The sequence below is a fragment of the Dipodomys spectabilis genome, unplaced genomic scaffold (assembly GCF_019054845.1).
Source record: "Dipodomys spectabilis isolate Male_0828 unplaced genomic scaffold, ASM1905484v1 ptg000221l, whole genome shotgun sequence".
NCBI lineage: Eukaryota > Metazoa > Chordata > Mammalia > Rodentia > Heteromyidae > Dipodomys > Dipodomys spectabilis.
Window position 1 is genome coordinate 824,969 of NW_024870898.1, and position 23,475 is coordinate 848,443.

Below are 23,475 nucleotides of genomic sequence, written 5' to 3' on the forward strand. Positions count from 1 at the left end.
CGGAAGTTAGAATGAACTTGTGACTTTGAAATTATGTAATCATTTAATCACAATCAAAAAAAAAAGAACCTCGGGGAAGGGAGGGAGGGAGGGGATGGTAGGGGGAAAACAATGGAGGGGGTAACAATGTTCAAGAGGAAGTGTACTCATTACCTCACTCATGTAACTGTAACCCTCTGTATAGTAGCTTTACAATAAAATAAAATTAAAAAAAAAATAAAGGGGGAAAACAGCAAGAAAAAAAAAAAAAAAAAAAGAAATGATTCAGCTCATACTCCCTCTGTGTCTATGTAGGGTGCTTCATAGCTCTATGTCGTTTTATACATGTCTGAAGTTCTAGGCAACCAAGTAGAAGCTAGAGATCAGCAGTAAGCAACCAGAGAGATATCGCTCATTTACCCTTATGAAGTGTACACTGACTGTCATGCATGAGGAATTCACACACAGTGGAAAGATGAGAATGTTTGTGGCATGGAAGACTGTTCTCAGCAGAGTCTGGAGTGTCAGGGTTTAAATGCTTGTTTCATCATCCTGGTTGCAGACTTACAGAGAGTACACAGTTGAGAGAAGCAGGAATTAAAATCAATCTGATCAGAAAAGATCAGCTAACTTGCAGCTAACTGGTGATGTCATACCAGAGTGAATTAGAAAATAGAACAAAGTGTGATTTGGAAATTATTACATTTACATTCAAAGGAAATAGAAAGTGAAAGAGGAAAGGACCAAGATGGGTATTTACCAATAAGGAAAGAAAAAATTAGAACGGAAATACTAGAATGTTAGGACAAAGAAGAGAATAGACAAATGGATCAATACTGATGGGAAATGAAAAACAATGTCCACTTACACTGTGGGTCTTATCTACAATAGATTTTGTTTTAACAAGGAGGCAGGACATCAACTATTTTTCCAGGAAAGCTCATGATCTGGGAAGGTGAAGTATGAACAGATGATGACCATGGGCTAATGAGGACTGCACTGGCTTCATGAGTAAAAACAGTTTCTGTTCCACATGCAGGAAAATGATCTCCAAATCACAGAAGTTTCTTTCCCCTGGCAGATATGCAGGTGTATGTCTACTGACAAAAGATATGATTACCTTTTCCCTTCCCATCAGTTGTGGTCTCAAGAAAGGATCCTCCTTCTCCTGCTGATAGATGCTTAGGTGATGATAGACGATCCATGACTACACTCACTGGATACTTTTCATTTTCAGGCCTTGCTGAATTCTTACTTGCTTCATAAGCCATCAATTCCTAGAAAATAGTGATAGGCATATTCCATTCAGGATAGTATTAAACTACAAAATTGGAAACTGGACTGAAAATTTCAAGGCTAAAGCAATCAATGGCAAGTTTCCTTCATTTGACTGCATCATTGAGCCTTCAGGAATCCAGACTTATACAAAATATAGAAGAGCAAGGTAAGGTTACTCCTCTAAGTTCTTAAACCCAGTATAACAGAATTCAGAGTGACGGTCCAGAAGATGTGGCAAATTTATACAAAAGAGTTTTGTTCAGATGTAAAGGAGGAGAAATTATATCATTAGGAAAAGGATGGAAATGTACATTTCCATCTGTGAAATAAGCCACTGTCCCCAAACAAATGCTAAATATTCTCTCATATGTGTAAAATTTCAGGGAAGCACAAAGACATGCAAGTTAAAAGGGAATTATTAGGGTTTTACAAGAGGAAATGGGTAAGGAAGGTCAGAATGACAGGCTTATGTGGAAATGAGATAATGAAACCCATTATAATGTGCAACTGATATACACTGATAGACTTAAGGGGAAAAAGCCTGAGTTATGATCTTAAATAGAAATCTATGCCAAACAAGCAATATATAAATTAAAGCCTAAATGCAAACCTTAGCCATAATCTTTAACTGTGGAAATATTTATTTTCTTAGAGACTATGTTCTCTACCTAGAATTCAATCAAACTACCATGTTTATTACCAAAAAAGGAAACCTCCAAAATCAAATGCCATTTTTAAATCAATTAAACTGAGAGCTTGGTTCATTGATATTGACCAGTTTCCAGCTGCTCCAGAGGCTGAGGCACAAGCATTACTTGACCCACTTGTTGGACCTTAGCCAAGCAAGAACTTAATTTTTATTTATTGATTGACTGGTTTGATTTGTCAGTCATGGGGCTTGAACTCAGGGGCTGGGCACTGTCCCTCGGCTCTTCAGCTCAAGGCTAGCACTCTACCAATTGAGCCACAGCGCCACTTTCAGCTTACTGGTGATTAATTGGAGACCTGGGCTGGCTTTGAATCACAATCCCCAGATCTCAGCCTCCTAGGAAGCTAGGATTACAGGCATGAGCCACCAGTGCCCAGCTAAGAACTTTACTTTTATCTAAAAAGGAATCCAAATTTTTAAAAATGCAAGTATGTATGAGGAAAATATTGTATCACCAATTGTGATACTGCAATTAAAGTACAAGAGAAGATATTAAATATAACATGCTGATTCTAGAAAGAGAAATGTCTAAAAATTAGTATGCTTCCAGTTCCAACCAGCAGATTCTGGGTCAACCAAGGCACTGGTTGTGTACTGCACTTATGGGGTGAGGAAAGTTTAACCACACAAATGGTAAAACTGACCCTGTCTCTATCAATGTCCACTTTGTAAGTTCAGAATGACCTAGGACTATCGAAAGGAGTGGGGCAGTGGAGAGACAAAGAGCAATTTCAAGAGGTAGATAACAGAAAATTACTAGTACTGAGGTAGTATTTTTGGTATCAGACCCAGGATGCCAGAAATCACTTAGACATATACAGAAATACCTTTCTTTTTTTTTTCTTTTTTGGTCGATCGTGGGGCTTGAACTCTGGGCTTGGGCGCTGTCCCTGTGCTCTTCAGCTCAAGGCCAGTGCTCTACTGCTTGAGCCACAGTGCCACTTCCGGTTTTCTAGTGGTTTATTGGAGATAAGAATCTCACAGACTTTCCTGCCCGGGCTGGCTTTGAACCGTGATCCTCAGATCTCAGCCTACTTAGTAGCTAGGATTACAGGTGTGAGCCACCAGCGCCCAGCTTAATACCTACTTTCTTTTGACAAGATTATCACAGAAGATCCAACACTCATAAACACAACCAGAATTTTCCAATGGTATCATTCAAACACAAGTGACACTCCTTGCAGCCAGTCACAAGTCCCCACAGGGCTTTAAAGTTCTCACATCTTCCCAAATTACATTAATCTTTTTGTAACTTTTTATTGTAAAGGTGATGCCCAAGAGGGTTACAATTGCAAAACGTAATAAGTGCATTCATTTTTTTTAGGGCATTGATTTTTTTTTCTTTTTTTGGGGGGGTCCAGTTGTGGGGCCTGAACTCTGGGCCTGGGCACTGTCCCTCAGCTCTTCAGCTCAAGGCTAGCGCTCTACCACTTGAGTCACAGCGCCACTTCCGGCTTTTTTCTTTTTGCTTATGTGGTGCTGAGGAATCGAACCCAGGGCCTCAGGCACGCAAGGCAAGCACTCTACCACTGAGCCACCTTCCCAGCCCCAGGGCATTGATTTTTAAACACTGCCACTTCCTCATTTTCTCCAGGTTACCATTAGCCACTCCCCTTTCCCCACCCTGTTGTAAAGTTCATGTCCAATGTAGTGACTAGTGAATGTCACTGTTGCATTAGTTCATCCTTTGACCTGCTGTTTCTGTCATTCCCTAAAACAGAAAAAAAGTAGAACTGCATACAAGATATAATAAGAACCTCGTTTCCAATTCTTGGAGTTCATTTTGATACACTTCATTATATATGGTCCTATGAACTTACCAATTAGTCTATGGTGATCCCCTCCTAAAAATATCATAAGACATATTCTAGTTATTACAAATGAAGGGAAAACATGAAACCTACATTTCTATGGACCTGACTTGCTTTGCTTAATATATTTTTTCCATGTCTTTCCATTTCCTTACCAATGGGGTTATGTCATTCTTTCTGATGGAAGTATACAATTCCATTGTGTATATATACCACATTTTCTCCATCCATTCATCTACTGAGGGGCATCTGGGTTGGTTCCTTATCTTAGCTATGGTAAACGCTGCTGCAATGAACATGGTTAGGATGTTAGTTTTAGTATGGCCTTTTTTTTGTGGTCATTTGGGTAAATGCCCAGGAGTAGGATTGCTGGGTCATAGGGGAACTCTGTTTAGTCTTTTGAGGAGCCTCCACACTGCTTTCCAGAGTGGATGAACAAGTTTATATTCCCATCAACTGTGTAGTACTATTCCCTTTTGGCCACATGTCCTCCAGCTTTGGTTATTATATTTTTTGATACTGGCCCTTCTAACTGGAGTGAGGTGGAATCTCAGTGTTGGTTTGATTTACATTTAGGGCCAGAGATGTTGAGCATTTCTTAGGTGTCCATTGGTCATTCTTATTTCCTCTTCAGAGAAATCTCTCCTTTAGTCTTTAGCCCACTTACTAATGAGGTGGTTGTCTTTGAGGATTTGTTTGGGGGGGTATTTAATTTTTTGAGTTCCAAGGATATTTTAGATATGAGTTATTTTTCTGTTGTATGGTCAGTGAAGATCTCCCAATCTGTGAGCTTTCTATTGATCTTGCTAGCTATGTCCTTTGCCATGCAGAAGCTCTGCAGTTTCATACAATCCCATTTATCCAGCCTTCCTCTGATTTTTTGTTTCTGGCTCTTTACTAAGAAAACTTCAACCTGTGCCAAGAAGCCTTAGTGTTTCCTGTAATGTTTTCAGGGTATGTGCTTTTAATTTTTTTTAATGTTTTTAATGTTTTCAGGGTATCTGCTCAGTAGCTATGTACAATATAACCATATGAGATGATGTTAAGCAAAATGAACTCGAAGATATGGAAACAAGAAGGTTTTCTTTGTTGTTGTTTTTTAATGTCCTATGTGGATGTCCTATGTAAAGTTATTTCTTTTTTCTCTTATCTTTTTCCCCCCTATGGTTTATCTCTTATTGTCACTGTATTCGATTTTGGTATCCTGTGTATTTTATATGTTTATCTGAATTATGGAAGGGAAGAGGAACAACAAAATGGTAAGATAAAGAACAAAGGTTGATACCCCTCTGTAAGGTATTTTCACAATAAAGAAAAAGAACAAAGGGTGAACCAATGTAACAGCGATACTCACAAGAGAACATGTTGGGAATGAACTTTACAAGTTGGAGGGGGCATTCGGGGAGGAAAAGTAGGAGAAAAATGAGAGAGGTAAATCCTTAGCAGTAACCAGCCCCCACTCCAGAAAACTTATTTGTGGTCAGAACTGGTGGATCAGGGTTATAATTCCATCATTCAGATGCTGTGTCAGAAAGATAAAGAGTTCAGAGACAGCCTAGGTTACAATAATAACTTCTCAGCCAGCCTAGGCTACATAGCAAGACCTAGTCTCAACAAACTAAAAATACTCACTATTGACTAATGTATCCTATGTGGATACATTAGGTATTGAGTTACTCATAAGAAATCACTAGAAAAACGATTTACAAAAGTCTCCATTAATGATCATTGTCTCAAAAACAACTGGTATTCGGTACAAAAGCTGAGCAATACTGGACTGCTCAGCAACCCCTTCGTTGAACACCTGAGCTTATAAATTTTTAAGTGGCTCAAATCATTCAGGACATGGAATAACACAGACAATTCAATAAATAATGTGTGAACTGTACATCTTTTACTAATAGAGATTCATAACATTATAAACCTTTGGAAGGTAATGCTCTTAACACATGCTACTAGACTTTAGCATTATCCTGCTACGTTCTCTAACAGAAAACTATTTCTTGCTTGTAACTTGTTCCTAGATCATAACAAGATTATTTGTTTGGGGATTGTTGAGACAGATATTGATTTTTTTTCAGTGATTTCTCAAAATGCTAAATTAAATCATGATTTTGATCCTGAATATAGAGACCAGTCATTAAACACAAGACTAGCAAAGAAACAATGTCCCAGTGGGCACTGTGGGAGATGGGAAACAGAGATCAGCACTCATGTTGATGTGGTGAGGTTGTACACATATTAAAAATCACAAGAGTATAAGACAAGATGCAGACATAAAGGGGATCCAAATAGGGAAAGAAGAAATAAAACTCTCCCTCTTTGCAGATGACATGATCTTGTATTTAAAGAATCCCATAGACTCCACTCCCAAATTACTCAAGCTGATTCAAAACTTTGGCAAAGTAGCAGGGTATAAAATTAACCCCCAAAAATCAATGGCTTTTCTGTATGCCAACAATGAGAAAAGTGTGGCTGAAATTAGGAAAGCAACTCCATTTGTAATAGCCCCACAAAAAATAAAATACCTAGGAATTAACTTAACTAAAGAAGTGAAGGACCTCTATGATGAAAACTTTAAAATCTTGAAAAAGGAAATCAACACAGAACTTAAAAAATGGCAAAACCTCCCATGCTCCTGGATTGGAAAGATTAACATCGTGAAAATGGCAATACTTCCCAAGGCTATCTACAAATTCAACGCAATACCTATCAAAATTCCACCCTCATTCTTCAAGGAAATAGAAGAGGCAATCCAAAAATTCATATGGAACAATAAAAGACCCCGAATAGCAAAAACGCTCCTGAAAGGAAAGAACACTGCTGGAGGAATATCAATACCAAACTTCAAACTCTACTATAAAGCCATAGTAATCAAAACAGCTTGGTATTGGCATAAGAACAGACCTCAGGACCAATGGAATAGAATTGAAAACCCAGAAATGAACCCACAGACCTATAGCCATCTAATCTTCGATAAGGGAGCTAAAACAATAGAATGGAAGAAAGACAACCTCTTCAGTAAATGGTGCTGGCAAAATTGGTTAACTACATGTAGAAAACTTAAGCTAGATCCTTATATATCACCCTGCACCAGAATCAACTCCAAATGGATCAAAGACCTTGAACTCAAAGCAGACACTCTGAAAACATTACAGGATGGAATAGGAGAAACCCTAGGTCTCCTTGGCTCAGGCCGAAATTTTCTGAATAGAGACCTGGAAACACAACAAATCAAAGAAATGTTGGACAAATGGGATTGCATAAAGTTGCAGAGCTTCTGCAGGGCAAATGACATAGCTAGCAAGATCAATAGAAAGCCCACGGATTGGGAGAAGATCTTTACTAGCCATACAACGGACAAGGGTCTCATATCTAAAATATACTTGGAACTCAAAAAATTAAACCCCCCAACAACAAATCCTCAAAGAAACAACTGCCCAATAAATAAGTGGGCGAAAGACTTAAAGAGAAACTTCTCTGAAGAAGAAAGAAGGATGGCCAATAGACACATGAAGAAATGTTCAACATCCCTAGCCATAAAAGAAATGCAAATCAAAACAACATTGAGATATCACCTCACTCCAGTGAGAACGGCAAAAATCAAGAACTCTAACAACAACAGATGCTGGAGGGGATGTGGACAGAAAGGAACCTTAATTCATTGTTGGTGGGAATGTAAACTTGTTCAACCACTTTGGAAAGCAGTATGGAGGTTCCTCAAAAGACTCCACATAGAGCTCCCCTATGACCCAGCAATCCCACTTTTGGGCATTTACCCTAATGTTTACAAACAAGACCACACTAAAGCTACCAGCACAACTATGTTTATTGCAGCATTATTTACCATAGCTAAGATATGGAACCAACCCAGATGCCCCTCAGTAGATGAATGGATCAAGAAAATGTGGTATATATACACAATGGAATTCTATGCCTCCATCAGAAAGAATGACATTGCCCCATTTGTTAGGAAATGGAAAAACTTGGAAAAAATTATATTAAGTGAAGTAAGCCAGGCCCAAAGAAACGTAGGTCCCATGGTTTCCCTTATTTGTAATATCTAGTATATGTATGAGTCAAGCGGAAAAGGTCAGATAATGTGATGTCAGGAAAATGAACCCTTAGATGTGTATTTTAATGTTTTTTTCTTTCATGCATGTGTTTCTAACACATTTATAAGATTATCTCTTTGTTGCTTTGTATGTCCCTCCCCCACAGTATAACCCTTGCTTTCACTATATTTGATGTCAGTATAACTTGTGGAGGAGATGGGGAAAAACCAGTTGTTTAAGGATACAGGTGGACCTGTTGCAACAATGAGAAGTACAAGTTGTCATGTCCAAAACGAACTTTACAATGTTGGTGGGGGGGGGGGGGGGCTGGGGGGAGGGAGGAAGGAGAAGGATTGGGATTAGGGGGGGAGGGGGGAGGCTGGGAAGGGATGTGAAGGATAAACAAAGGAGGAGGCTGCAATGCTTGGTAAGAAATGTACACATTATCCTGCCCATGTAACTGTAACTCCTCTGTACAGTATGTTCACAAATAAAATTAAATTAAATTAAAAAAAAAAAATCACAAGAGTAAAGGCAAGGACTGTCAACTGAGGATAAATACTCAGATAATCTCAAACTACAGTGAGGCAGATGAGTGGACCCAGAAAGCAAGGTCAGGCTTAGAACACAAACAGTTCACTCAGCCTTAATTAACCATGAGTGAAGGCCAAGGATCGAAAAACTTGAAGCAGGGTCTGTTTTCAACACCTTGGTCCTGGCCCTGCACGAGCCTGGTGGCTAAAGAAAATGGACAGACTGAATTGCCACTCACCTTTATTGTTTCACTGATGGTGTATTCAGCAAATTTTATTCTTCCTTTCATATATTCAACTTCCTGAATCAACTGTAAGAAAGTTTGATGTCCTAACGAGACAAAAAAAAATCCCTCAATGGTTCTCAAAAAATTAACTATGGTGCATACCTGCCTAACTATTCATCATACTGTAGAGAACATTACAGTGTGATATAAACAGAGACACAGAAAATAACAGATTTAATTACTTCAACTGAGATATTCAATAATAATCAGAAAAAAACCTTAAGAATGTAAAGACAGAAAAAGTGTCTATCAAGACTCTTTAATCCCAGTAAAGAGGAACCATCCTGTTACATAAAATAATGCAATTCTGGAAGAGTGCCTCTCCTCATATAGTTGTCAGCTATCTAACATGATAAAATAAGTTACCCCAGTTTTATCACTAGCTATTATTCCCTAATTTACTTTCTTTTAATACATGATCTTTCTTCATGATCTCACATTCCGTATCAGCATTTACTACTTCAGGACCTTCTGTCATCAAATCATCCACCACATACAGTGCAGTCACTGTTTCAATTTTTTGTCACCTGTAAAGAATTCGATCCTTTTAACTTGTCCAACTGTGTTACCACTGGGTTTGAGAAGTGGCCAATCTCTACTGCAACCAGGGGAGTCTTCACACACAGAACTCAGTGGACTGGGACAAGCACTGCCTCCTGCCATCTCCTTAAGCTGTGATGGAATACTTTTTCTCAAGGAGATTACAAGTGGGCCCTGACCTTTCTCCATAGGCTGCTCACTGGAGTCTTGACTGACAGCAGCACCTGAAAAACAAGTTCACAAGCTGAGCTGCGGTGGAAGGATTTCCTCATGCCACAAACACATCCATGTGCTTCCTTCCTGATAAAATGATTTACTACAGACCAGGATATTTACCTAAAGAGAGATCACATGCTTGACAATTAGACTTCAACACACAGTAAAACAAATCTAGCACTCTACCACTTGAGGCACAGTGCCACTTCCAGTTTTCTGGTGGTTTATTAGAGATAAGAGTCTCATGGACTGTCTTGCCCAGGCTGGCTTTGAACCGTGATCCTCAGGTTTCAGCCTCCTGAGTAGCTAGGATTACAGGCGTGAGCCAACGGCACCCGGCTACTTTTTGACACATTTTCCAAGCAGAAAAGCTCAAATCTCACATGATGTCCAAGTGCCTGATACTTATAAACCATCACACAAAATCAGTAATGTAGATGATTCTGCTCCTGATTCATTTCTGTGTCAAAATAGGGTACTTTTGACTCTTAAGTGAGATAGTTCTCTGTCATCTGCACATTTCTTGATGTTCCTGGTACTTCATCAGATGCTGGGGTAATAATTATTAAGACAGTTAAGAATAACCGCTTCACTTGTGTAGCTTACATTGTCATGGAGAGTAGGTCAAATAACAAATGCCCAAGAGGCAGCTGCACATTCACATGTGGAATTGTGCTGGTGAAGAAGCACGAAGGGATGTGAAAAGGAGTAGAATGAAAGTCTACAGTTGTGAACTGGTGTCAGGGCTTTCTGGTAATTGTCCTTTAAGTAGTGCCAAGATGGAGACAGAACTGGCTTAAGCACAGGGAGAGGAATGGTGATAGGATGCAGTGAAGGGCAAGGCAGAAGCCAGAATTAAAATAACCTGGGACAACAGGGTGATAAAGAAGGGAAAAGGAAGCTTCCAGGATTAGTGTAGAGAAAGTGGTGGGTCCAGGACATACCTAGCATGTGGAACCTAGTAAGCCTTCAGTTGGCATTCTAATTGCTTGGGGCATTCAGGATTCTCTTCAGCACAGCCTAGAGTGGCATGTCCATTTGCTGGCTTGTTTCATCATTCTGGTGACAGGCTGAATTACACGTAAGACAAAGGCAGGAATTGAAAGCAGACTAATCAGAAAAGAATCACTGGAATCAACTCATGATAAATCATGCCAGATTTGGCTAGAAAGGTACAGAGGAAAAAACATGTGATTTAGGAATTATTATAATTACATTCCAGGGAATAGAGAAAGGAAAAAAGAAGCTAGTCATTTACCAAAAAGAAACAAGGAGAACGGAACTCCTAGAAAGATGCCACAGAGGAAAGAGTGGAAAACGGGGTCTAACACAGCTGAGAAATGAATGGCAATGTCAGTTCAGACTATGGGTCATATCCACAGTCTGGGAGAGGAGAGGCAAGATCCTCTATACTCAACCAGCCAGAAGAGTTGTTGATGGGGTAATGAACAAGAGAAAGTGACCAGGGGCTAAAAGGCCTTAACTGTGTAAAAACTGTCTCTATCTCACCTGCGGGCAACACTTTATGCTCACAGAAACTCTCAAAATTTTTATTTCAGGTGCATTTCTATCCATGTGAATACATACACGTGATTGCTCACCCAGCAAAGATACAATTACCTTCTCCTTTTGCCTTGGTGACAGTCTCAAGTTTGGATTCTTCCTCTCTCAATGAAATCTTAGATTTAACAGCCTTAGTATACCTCCTCTTAGGTATTGGTGGAGGACCCATGATATCTTTATCTGGGTTAATTTCCCTCTTAGGCCTTTCAGAATTTGCACCTCCATTGTCAGCCATTATTTCCTAGAAAACACCAATGGACATATTCCATTTATGAAAAACTTCTACAACCATGAAACTGCAAACAGGACCAAAAGCTTCCAGGGAATGATGGTGAATGAGATGGTGAATCACTGAACAGTCAGGAATGTATAGAAACATCAAGTGTGCCAGACCAGGAGAAGGGCACTCTTCTGAAAGTTTATTGATTCTACATAAGAGAATGGCAGTGATGGTACTTAATGTCCAGGAAGTATGCGAAAAGCTGGAACTTAGTCAAGTGCTGTATTCCTATGTCAGGATGCTGACATCTGAGTGGTATATTGTAAATAGTGAGGAAAAAAGCCTAATAAGAGCTAGAGACCCTGAGGTTAAGACCCTGTGCAGGCATGCATGTGTGCACACACACACACGCACACACACGCACACACACACACGAAGAAAAAGAACATGAGAAACATGAGCCATTAACAAATTGTTTCCTAAAATTAAAAAAAAAAGCACTGGTTGATAACTCACTTATGAAACAAACATAAACCTGATACCAGCATATAAACAAGGGTTTTAAATGAAAAGATCGTTATGGGCTATGATCCCTTGGGAATACAGACATGCATATATATATATATATATATATACACACACACACACATACATATATACATATATATATATATATATATATATATATATATATATATATCATGTAAAACATCAGCGAGCAAAAAGCAAAAGGTAGGTAGATAGAAAAGATTCTTGCAGCAGCTGATGTATGTCATCCTAACTAAATTGGAAGTTGAGTTCCAGAAAATATGAGGCCAGTCGGGGCAAAAAGTTCATGATATCCCACCTCAAACAATAAATAGCTAGGCAGAATCATGCCTAAAAAAATCACTAAGGCGGTGAGTTTAAAAAAGAAGCTTGAATTCTGGGTTATCTGTCAAAAAAAACCAAGACCTTATTCAGAAAGTAAAGGGGAAAAAGGTCTGTAGGTAGAGTTTATGAGATAGATCCCCTGCCTAGCAAGAGGGAGGCTCTAGGTTAAAAAGTTAGTACCATGGGGCTGGGAAGGTGGTTCAGTGATAGATCTCTCGCCTTGCATGCCTGAGGCCTTGGGTTCGATTCCTCAGCACCACATAAGTAGAAAAATCCGGAAGTGGCACTATGGCTCAAGTGGTAGAGCACTAGCCTTGAGCTGAAAAGCTGAGGGACAGTGCCCATGCCCAGAGTTTAGGCCCCACAACTGGACCCAAAAAAAAAGTTAGTACCACCAAAAATATATGCATAAATAAATAATCCATATATATGTTATGGTGGAATTCAAGGTTCAGGTAACAGGGTGGTATAACACTTGAAGAATAATCAATGATAACCACATCGAGAAAAAATGTAGGAAAATAATGTTATCCATTTTAAAGATGAGTTACGGCTCAACCTCTCAATTCCTTTAATGCTTTAAAATGTTTAAAAATTGGATAACAGAAAACTGTCTCCGGTTTCAAACAAAAAGATGAAATACAATTTTGTTTTTCTCTTGGGAGATACTGGGATTTGAGGTCAGGTACTCACATTCCCTTTGGCTTGTTTGCTTGACTTTGGCAAAGTTTTGATTCCAGGATTGCTTTTATCATTATTTTGGAAATGGAAATAATGGGAACTTTTCTGTCAGGCATAGTTTGAAACCACATTCATCCTGACGTCATTCTTCTGAATAGCTATGATTATGTGCGTGAGTCACTAAATCTGGGACCAAAAAAATGAAAGCTTGTGGCTAATATCAGTTTTTTAACTTTATTTTTATTATAGAGGTGACTTACAGAGGGATTACAATTACATGAGTCAGATATTGAATATATTTCCTTTCATACAGTGTCTTCTGTTCCCTCATTTTCTCCTGGTCTCTCCCTCCCATCTCCACCTACAGATTGTACAGTTCATTTCATCAATGTCCAGTGAGCTCCACTGCTACACTTGTTCACCTCTTTTCCCTCAAATTCTGTACGCTCCCCAGAACTCTTCTGAAGATGTTCTCATGAATACTCCATACATAAGGTAAAGAAGACAGAATTAAGCCGGGTACTGTTGGCTCACGCCTGTAATCCTAGGTACTCAGGAGGCTAAGATCTGAGGATCATGGTTCAAAGCCAGCTCGGCAGGAAAGGCTATGATACTCTTATCTCCAATAAACCACTAGAAAACCAGAAGTGGCACTGTAGCCCACACGGTAGAACTCTCGCCTTCAGCTGAAGATCGCATGGACAGTGCCAAAGTCCAGAGTTCAAGCCCCACAACCGACAAAAACAAACAAAGAAGACAGAATTATCAAAAACTAAAAAAGAGAAAAAAAAGTCTCATTTCCATTTCTTGAACTTTGTTTCAGTAATATATTATTTTTTATGAGTATGAAGAGGTGATTAGGCATTTCATCTTTTTTATTCTCTCCTATAAGTATCCTCTTTTGGTTTCACTGTGTGAGTATAATTTATTTTATCTCAGTGTATTTTAGATGTAATTTTTTGCATATTAGAGAAGACATGTGCCCTCTGTCTCTCTGAGCTTGGCTAACCTCACTTAACACTTGTTCTAGTTCCATCCATTTCCCTGAAAATTTCCTTTTTCCCCCCCTGATCCCTGGGCTTGAACTCTGGGCACTGGTGCTGTCCCTCAGCTCTTCAGCTCAAGACTAGCACTCTACCACTTAGCCACAGTGCCTTCTCCTCCCCCTCCTCCTCCTCTTTTCTTTTTTTAATGGAGATCAGAGTCTCACAGACTTTCTTATCCAGGTTGGCTTTGAGCCATGATCCTCAAATCTCAGCTTCCTGAGTTAGAGACTAGGATTAGAGATGTGAGCCACTGGCACCCACCTGCAAATGTGAAATTTACAGCTTAAATAGGAAGCTTTCTCCCAAAATCTGTAAAGAGGACAAGGATGGCTACCATCTATTCAACAATGTATTGGGCATTCTAAAAACTAAGCAAGACCAGATAAATATAAAAATGTAGAGGCTGGAAGGAAAAACTACAATTCTTATTTTTCATAGAGAACATATATAGACAGATGGCTATAAAAGTAAATAAACCCACTGATTGTGGGGCTTTAATGGGTCTGGGCTCTGTCCCTCAGCTCTTCAGCTCAAGGCTAGCACTCTACCAGTTAAGCCACAGTGCCACTTCGGCTTTTTCTGTTTATGTTGTGCTGAGGAATTGAACCCAGGGCCTCATGCATGCAGGACAAGCACTGTACCACTGAGCCACATTCCCAGCCCATGTAGCCCCATTTTTTAACCTAGGGATAGTAACTATAACCCACCTGTATTTCTACATAATAACAAAAAATCAGTGGAAAATGATATTCAAATTACCACTGGAAATGGTACCATACCCAAGCCTTGAAAACATAGGAGTAAGTGGTATGAAAGATGGGCCTAAGTCCCCTTTGAAACACAAAAACAATTACTCAGGGAACCCCAAGACTTCTATCGTCAGTAAGGAGAAATAATCTTTTCCTGAATGATAGAAAGGGTTTTATTATAACTCAGTACCATCAGCTGGGCACCAGTGGCTCCTGCCTCTAATCCTAGCTACTCAGGAGGCTGATATCTGAGGATCACAATTGGAAGTCAGCCTGGGCAGAAAAGTCCATGAGACTCATCTTCAAACTATTCTGAAATATCTGGAAGTGGCACTGTGGCTCAAGTGGTAGAGTCCCAGCCTTGAACAAAAGAAGCTTAGGGACAGCACCCATGCCCTGAGTTCAAGACCCAGGACTGGCAAAAAAACTACAAGTCAGTATGGTCATCCCCTACTATAGAACAGACTACATTTAGCAACTCAGTTTATGATTCTATCAGGTTACATTTTAACATTGGCAACTTGATGATCAAGAGTACAGAAGTCAAAGGGCTTAGGAAACACAGGTAATCTTCAATTTAAAAACCCACATTTACACACACTACTTGACTACCAGATATGAGATTGAGTGCAAAAGCCCAAATAATGGAAATAATATGACACTGGAGTCCAGAAAGGTGAATACCCCAATGCAACAGGACAGAATATGGAAACAAGATTGCTAGATTTATCACCTACAGACCAGAAAATCATTTTGGAAAGGACAGTCAAGGAAAAAACTACACAAATATCATCTTGATTCTTACTTGATAGTAGAACTAGAATACTTATTATGATATTCTCTTCATGACCCTAGGATAGGCCAAAAAAATTAAGAAAATACAACAGCTAACCTCCAAATGTAGCCTCATTAGTTAAACTGAGAATTTGTCTCATTGAAGGATTCTCTTAAGATAGTTGGAATGCAAAACAGAATCACAGAAGATATTTCAAATGTTCAATTTTGTTATAAGTATAAATTCAGGATAGGAATCCAGAATAAATGTACAACTACAAACTATTTTTGTTGGTTGTGGGACTTGAACTCAGGGCCTGGGCACTGTCCTTGAGCTTTTTTGTGCTCAAGACTAGTGCTCTACTACTTGACCACAGCACCACTTCCAGTTTTTGAGTGGTTAACTGGAGATAAGAGTCTCACAGAGACTTTTCTACCTGGGCTGAATTCAAACCACAATCCCCAGATTCCAGCCTCCTAAGTGGCTAGGATTACAGGTGTGAGCCACCAGCACCTGACCCAGCAGTGCTGTGGTTTGGATTCAGGAACTGGATGTTGTAAGGAAGGTACATTATCAATTTAGCCAATTCCTCTTTTCTTTGCTTCCCTTTAGTGATTTTTTTTCAGATAGGGTCTTCTTTATAGAACAGGGCTGACCTCTCTCTTTCATTAGTCTACAAACATTTGCTTCCTAAGATGTCAAGTGCCCTCAACCACATCCAACTTATTTGTTGAAATGGTCTTCCTCCCAGCTGGCCTGAAAAGTGAAATCCTTCAAAGTAGGTCGGATTAGGGTCCTGTACCACTCTTTACATCTATCTATATAATACAAATTTCCATCATTCCATGTCTAAACCAGGTAGGGATCCAACAAAAAAAAAGAACTACAGAACAATCTTTCTGAATACAGATTCAAAGCTTTTCAATAAAATATTGGTCAACTAAATTCAGCAAGTACTCCAACAAAATCATACATTATGATCAAGTACATTTCATCCCAGAGATGCAAGGCTGGTTTAACATACATAAATCAGTAAATGTAACACATCACATCAACAGAGCCAAGGACAAGAAACACATGATCATCTCAAAAGATGTAGAAAAAGCCTTCAACAAAATCCAATATCCACTTGTGTTCAAAACTCTGGAGAACCTAGGAATAGAAAAGTACAAGCCAGGATACCATAAAGACACTTACTTGCACATCCATGTTTATTGCTGCACTACTCACAATAGTTGAGTTGTGGAAACAGCCCAGATGCCCTACAATAGATGAGTGGATCCAAAAAATGTGATCCCTATACACAATAGAATTTTACAAAGTCATTAAAAAGAATACTATTATGTTATTTGCAGGAAATGGATGGACCTAGAACAAATCATGTTACGTGAGGTAAGCCAGGCTAAGAGAGACAAATGATACTTTTTTATCATATGCAGAAGATATATCTAAAATACCAGGACATACAGGTGTCCAGGTCTTCACTCACAGTGAGACCAAAGGATACTCTTAGGAGAGGAAATGAAAGGCACAATGGCTATGGCACCTGATCATACAAAATAATATTTGTTGAAATGAACCCCAGGAAATAGAAGCAAGAATTTTGTTTTTTTTTTTCCTTTTTGTTTTGTTTATATGTAAGAAGAGGCACAGAAATGGAAGGACAATAGGTGAACAAATGCAGTAATGATCCACACTGGACACCATGTTAAAAGTGAACTATAGAAATTATGGGTGAGGATGGGAGGGAAAAACTGGGAGAGAGCAAGGGATGGTGTGACATTTTCCAAAAAGAAATGTAGTTTACCTGACATGTAACTGTAACCCCTATGTGCATAACGTTTATAATAATAATAATAAAAATATCAGATAACTTAAAAAATACAAAACATCAGGAAACTTCTACAAGCAATCGCAAAGATAGCAGTTTCATAGAGGTTCAGGCCTGTAATGTTAGGTAGTAAAGACACAGAGCAGAATCATGGCTGGAGCCAGCTGGAACACAATTTAGCTGGGCTCATGTCAAAATATAATCACAGTGACAATGTCAGTAGAGATCCATTTTAGGAGGTACTCCATCTCAAGCTAGCTCAAGAAAAAGTGTAAGAAGTCTTCTGAAAAAATAAGAAAAAAAAAGGGAAACTGTGACTCAGTGGTAAAATACCTGCATAGTAAATTCCCAGTCAAGAATTCTACTGAAAATATCCAAGCGTCCACAGTTTCCTGAGTCATCAGAAATACGCTAGTGCATCTCCAGCGAGAATGACAGCTAAGCATCTAGCCTTGGGTTGTGAGTCTGGGGTACAATAAGAAGTGTTTCATATTGTGACATCCAGATCCACAGCCACAGCTATGGCAGCAATCCTGCACAGAGCAGCACCCAGGAAAAGTTCCACTGTTGCTGAGGCCAGCATGCAAGAAAGGGCTGAGGCCGATTTCCAGGTCAGAAACGACCCCATTTTCCCCTAAGTGGAGGACCTGCACTCATCTAGATTGTTCCTCTGAAACACATAATCACCTACAACGAGGCCCCTACTACAGGGGCTTGTCCCAAGAGACCCATATGGGTCCCATCCAAGGCGGGTGCCCCTCTAGAAACAGACCCTGCTACTCAGTGTCAGCAGGGAACAGGGCCAGAAATATACACACTAGTGGTGAACAGAGAAAATGTGGTGAGAATCCTCAGAGACCCCTCCCCACTTCCCTTCTCCTCCCCATCCCCTTCCCTCTTCACGCTCCCTGCCACCGCTGCCCTGTGTCAGCATGGGACAGAGCTGGGAATATTCACACAGGTGTTAAGCAAAGGAAACGCAGAAGCTTCCTCAGGGACCCCTCTGCACCCCTCTTCTCCTCCTCCTCCCCACCCTCCTCCTCCCTCACACCCGCTCCCTTTCCCTACCCCGTTCTCTAACCCTCATACCCACTCAAGTGGGGAAGCAGCCCACTTTACTGTGCACAAAGGAAGCCATAGTCCTGAAATCGTCTAGAAGATCCAAGGAACCAGGAAAACGGTGCCTGGAGTTGTGCACAGCCCTGACGGGACAGTCTGTCCACGTGACGACCCCCTCCTCCCCCCCCCCCCCCCGCCACACACACACACACACACACACACACCAATGTGTCTTCCCCAGGCCGACTTGCAGCTTGGAAAAGACCCAAACACAGAAAAGCGTGGACTCCAACCTGAGCCCCGAGCACCCGCCGCCCGGCCCCACAGAACCCGGCAAAGGGCCCAAGGGGAAGCCTTCCGCCCCAGCGAGCAAACCTCCAGATGCTGCGGCCCCAGAGCACCCAGGGAGTAGAAGCCACTCAGGAGAACGGGGAATAATGGACACCGATGTTGGGGGCAGTGCTGGTCTTATCTAGAGCCCAAATGCAGACCTGAAGTAGAGACGGCGCCCAGCTCCAAAATGGCGGGCAGCGGCGTGCCTCACCTCCAAAATGGCGGGCAGCGGCCACCTCACTCTCAAAATGGCGGGGCAGGAGCCTGCCTCACTCTCAAAATGGTGGGCAGCGGCGTGCCTCTCTTCGAAAATGGTAGGCAATAGCGTGCCTCACTGCCAATATGGTGTGGTAGCAGCACGCCTCAATTCCAAAATGGCAGGGTAGTTGCACATGCCACTTCCAAAATGGCAGAGTAGCGCTGTGTGACACTCCCAAAATGGCGGGGTAGCACCCACCTCACTCCCAAAATGGCGGGGCAGTGGTGGGCCTCGCTCCCAAAATGGCGGGACAGCAGCGTGCATCATATGCAGAGGGATTTTCTAGAACTGCCTCTAGGGTGCAGATGAGACTGCACGCGTGCGCCTTCTGTGGCCTGGGGTGGAATTGCAGGGAAGATTTGTCCCAGACAGCTTTTCTTTTTTTTTTTTTTTGCCTGTCCTGGGGCTTGAACTCAGGACCTGGGCACTGTCCATGAGTTTCTTTTAGCCCAAGGCTAGCTTTCTACCATCTGAGCCACAATGCTATGTCTGGCTTTTTTGAAATAACAGTCTTATGGACTTTGCTGTCTTTGAACCGCAATCCTCAGAGCTCAGCCTCCTGAGTAGCTAAGTCCCAGAGGTCTTTGATATATTATCGTCCAAGGATGGAGGGATCATGGGACCTAGCTACTGGCCAGCAGCACCTACTTGACCCTGGCAATGGCACCTGTGCCCCCTCTGGAGAAGCCAGGGGTTGTGTGCATACAGAGCCTGATGTGCTGGGAAGCTGATGACCCAAGGAAACCCTGGCCTCCACCACTCATTTGGTCACATGCATCATTCAGGCATTTTTTTTTCCTGGGGACAACTGCCAATGACAATCTTGCTTGTTGATAAGAACACCCAGTAGGACCCTGATCCAGAAAGCCTAAAGTCCTGGGTGCTATCCATGGTCCACCTGTGGCTACACCTTTTAAAGGAACCAGTCCCTTTCCTTTTCCTCAGCAAAACATTGGCATGAGCTAGAAATAGCATCAAATGCAACCTATCTGCTGGTAACATGAAAGATGCACTGATGGTCCAAATGAATACCCCTACCATATGACAAATTCCCATAGCAACTATTCCTGGGGAAAAGCGAGAGTCAGTCTTACAAAAGTCTCCTCCCAAACCCCACAGTTTGTGATTATTACTGGTGGAGAAATATTAGTCCCACCCATTGTAAAAATCAAACAAATCCAAGAGATCCTTGGAAATTGCTTCTATTCAAGTCTGTAATGCAGTGGTTGCTGGCTGCCAGATGCATGAAGGACTGGAGGTATTTGTGTTCAGCAGGTTGTAAGGTCCGCTCCTGGATGGCAAGCAGACTCCACCCTCCTCGCAGCAAAGTCTCCACCCAGTACCTGCGTTACCTAGGCAACTGAGACACCTGGAAGAGGTCACATCTGCATCCGCTGAGGTCACATCTGAATTTGATGTGGCCACACCTTTCCCCACCCATACCCTACATAAGGCCTAGCCCAGGCCCAGACGCTCTCTCTTTCTCTCTCTGTTCGTTTCTAGCTCTTGCTCTTGCTCTTCTTTTCTAGCTCTGTCTGCTCTCTCTCTCTGCTCTAGCTCTTTCCTCTCCCTTTCTCAGCCACGTGGAGTGCCAACCTTGCCTGGTCCCAGCAGGTCTACTGAATAAACCTACCCCTTACCTGAATACCACGTGAGTGCTACTGTTCTTACCCCTCTCTCTGCTCTTTTCTAGCTCTTTCCTCTCTTTCCCAGCTCTCTCTCATTCCCAGGCCTTTCTCAGCCACGTGGAGTGCCAACCTTGCCTGGTCCCAGTAGGTCTACTGAATAAACCTCCCCCTTACCTGAATACCACGTGCGTGCTGGTGCAGTTTTTACTCGGCTACCTCTTTTTAAAAACCTAACACAGGTCAAAGCATTTTTTTTTCTGGAGAAGTCCAGAGACAAGTGCTTTTCAGGACCTTGTACTGACTGGCAAATAGAGAAGACAATGCAGAAGTAGAATTTGGAGGATGCTAGAAACCCAACCAGGTATGCACTGAAGTGACTAATAGGATGCTCGCAGTTCTGTTACTCTCAGTTGAGGTTCCTGGTTTCAAAGTTCCTTTGGAGTGGAGCATATTTGATGAGAATAGGGAAAGGTATAAAGCATAACGTTTAGTATATCTTCAGTGACTTGCCTAATTTTATTGTGGAGAGACTTCTTGCTACTATTTCATTAATTTCTGAACATTTATTTTCTGACCCATGAAGCTGGGATTCTGTTTTGCTTAGGCTGTCTATAAAAACCCAACTCAAATGATCCTCCTGCTCATTACCATAAATGATTGGGCTACTAATTGATGTTACCACTCTGGAAAATTATCTTTTAATCATCTTTACCAATGGTTTTTAAGCTCCCTCGAGTTTATAGACCTACTAACCCATTCTAGATGTGCTTTTTCTTACATGATACACTTTTTTTTTTTTTTTTGTCGGTTGTGGGGCTTGAACTCTGGGCCTGGGCGCTGTCCCTCAGCTCTTCAGCTCAAGGCGAGCGCTCTACCACTTGAGCTACAGCGCCACTTCCGGTTTTCTGGTGGTTTATTGGAGATAGGAGTCTCATGGTCTCTCCTGCCCGGGCTGGCTTTGAACCGAGATCCTCAGAGCTCAGCCTCCTGAGTAGGTAGGATTACAGGTGTGAGCCACCAGCGCCCGGCTACATGATACACTTAAAAGTCAATATATCCAAAGTAAGTCCAGTGAGGTGTCATTCACTTGCACCGCTTTATCACTCTTTATCACTATTTAAAAACTTAAAGAATTACACAAAATTGAAAAAACTCTAAAAACAGGTAGTAGGTTCTAGCCAGAAGAAGTTGGGCTAACAAGGAGGATGAAAGAAATAGAGAGTCAGGGTAGATTCTTTGTGATAGGAATATAGAACAATTAAATCTGTTGAAATAATTTTGGAAGAGGAAAATTAGAGCAATCCAAAACTTAAGAGTTATCATAAACTGATGTGGATTGACACCAATGAAATCCTGAGACCCAGACTACGTCTTTGCCCTTGACTAACACAGAGGCTGTTGAGACTTTGAAACTCCTCAGTCAAAATAACATTGTTTATCCACCCGCCTCCATCTAACCCCGTTGCCATTTATTTCCACACACACACTGCTGACTTCATTCTTTCTGCCTCATATTTAAGGAGCACTCATTGTAAGGGAGGTGCACTATTTCCCCTTCAGCCATGCTGAAGACAAGTTGTTCTTCCCAGATCTCACTCCTGAATAAAATCTGTTGAGATCACGTTCTGCCCTTACTTTATCCTGATAATCTCATAGTTCAGTTTTCTTACACTGTGTCTATTTAAAAGTAGGAGGTCTGTTTTGTTCTTGCTGGAGATACTGTTATCTAGGACCTTGTAAACATGTGCTTTACAATGAGCTACAGCAGGGGCAGTGCCCAGGCCCTGTGTTCCAAGTCCAGGACCCCCCCTCCACACGCACACACACTCCATAACAGGAATTCGTTATCCAGCAGTTAATCACGTTTTTATAAAATACATTCTGTGCTATTCAATGGAAAAACCAAGCGGGGCATCTGTGGCTCACACCTGTAATCCTAGCTACTCAGGAGGCCTGGAGGATCACGGTTCAAAGCCAGACGAGCAGGAAAGTCCGTGAGACTCTTATCTCCAATAAACCAATAGAAAACCAGAAGTAGCGCTGTGGCTCAAGTGGTAGAGCACTCGCCTTGAGCTGAAGAGCGCAGGGACAGCGCCCAAACCCAGAGTTCAAGCCCCACGACTGACAGAGAAAAAAAAAGTGAAACTACAAAACTTGGCAACTGACTCTTAAATGCAATGTGCTGGGGAAGGTGATGCCATCGAGATTACTAAATGAAAGCTTACTCTACAACAGAAACATGAAAATAACAGTACATGAAGAAATCACCACTGTGAAAAATACGCAAAACATGTGTACACCAGTTAAACATGAAATCAACAAATCTTTAGAGCTCACCTTGAAAATAACCAATATAATGAAGAGCTAAGTGTCACTAGAGTGCTGAAGTACCATCTTGTCAAGGAAGAGTACATGAGAACAATCACCAGTGTTAACAACAAAAAAAATAACAGCAAAAACACAAAAACCAATAAAAACAGTAGTCAGGTAGAGCCAGGCATGAGAGGACACACACATAAGCACAGAATTTGGAGGCTAAGGCAGGAAGATTTCCAGTTCAGAGCCAGAGTGGGATCCACAACAACATCCATGCCAGCCTGGTTTCCATAGAAAGCATAAGTCTCAAAAAAAAATTACAGGGCTTGGGAATGTGGCTTAGGGATAGAGTGCTTACCCAGCATGCATAAAGCCCTGGGTTCAATTCTTCAGTACCACATAAACAGAAAAGGCCAGAAGAGGTGCTGTGGCTCAAGTTGTAGAGTGCTGGCCTTGAGCAAAAGAAGCACAGAGACAGTGCACAAGTCCTGAGTTCAAGCCTCAGGATTGGCAAAAAAAAAAATTAACAACATCCATGTGAAAACTGCAATTTTAACATAGACGAATTGAGTTTTTGATAGGCAATCATGGGGACATGGGTTTCCACACAGGTTGAGGACATGAGTCCTAGAACTCTAGGAAACAAGAATGCAGAATACACAGGTTGGGAAAAACTGTGCCTGGAGTGTCAGAGCCCTCCTTTGAACATTTGAGTTTTCTGACTAAGTTAATGG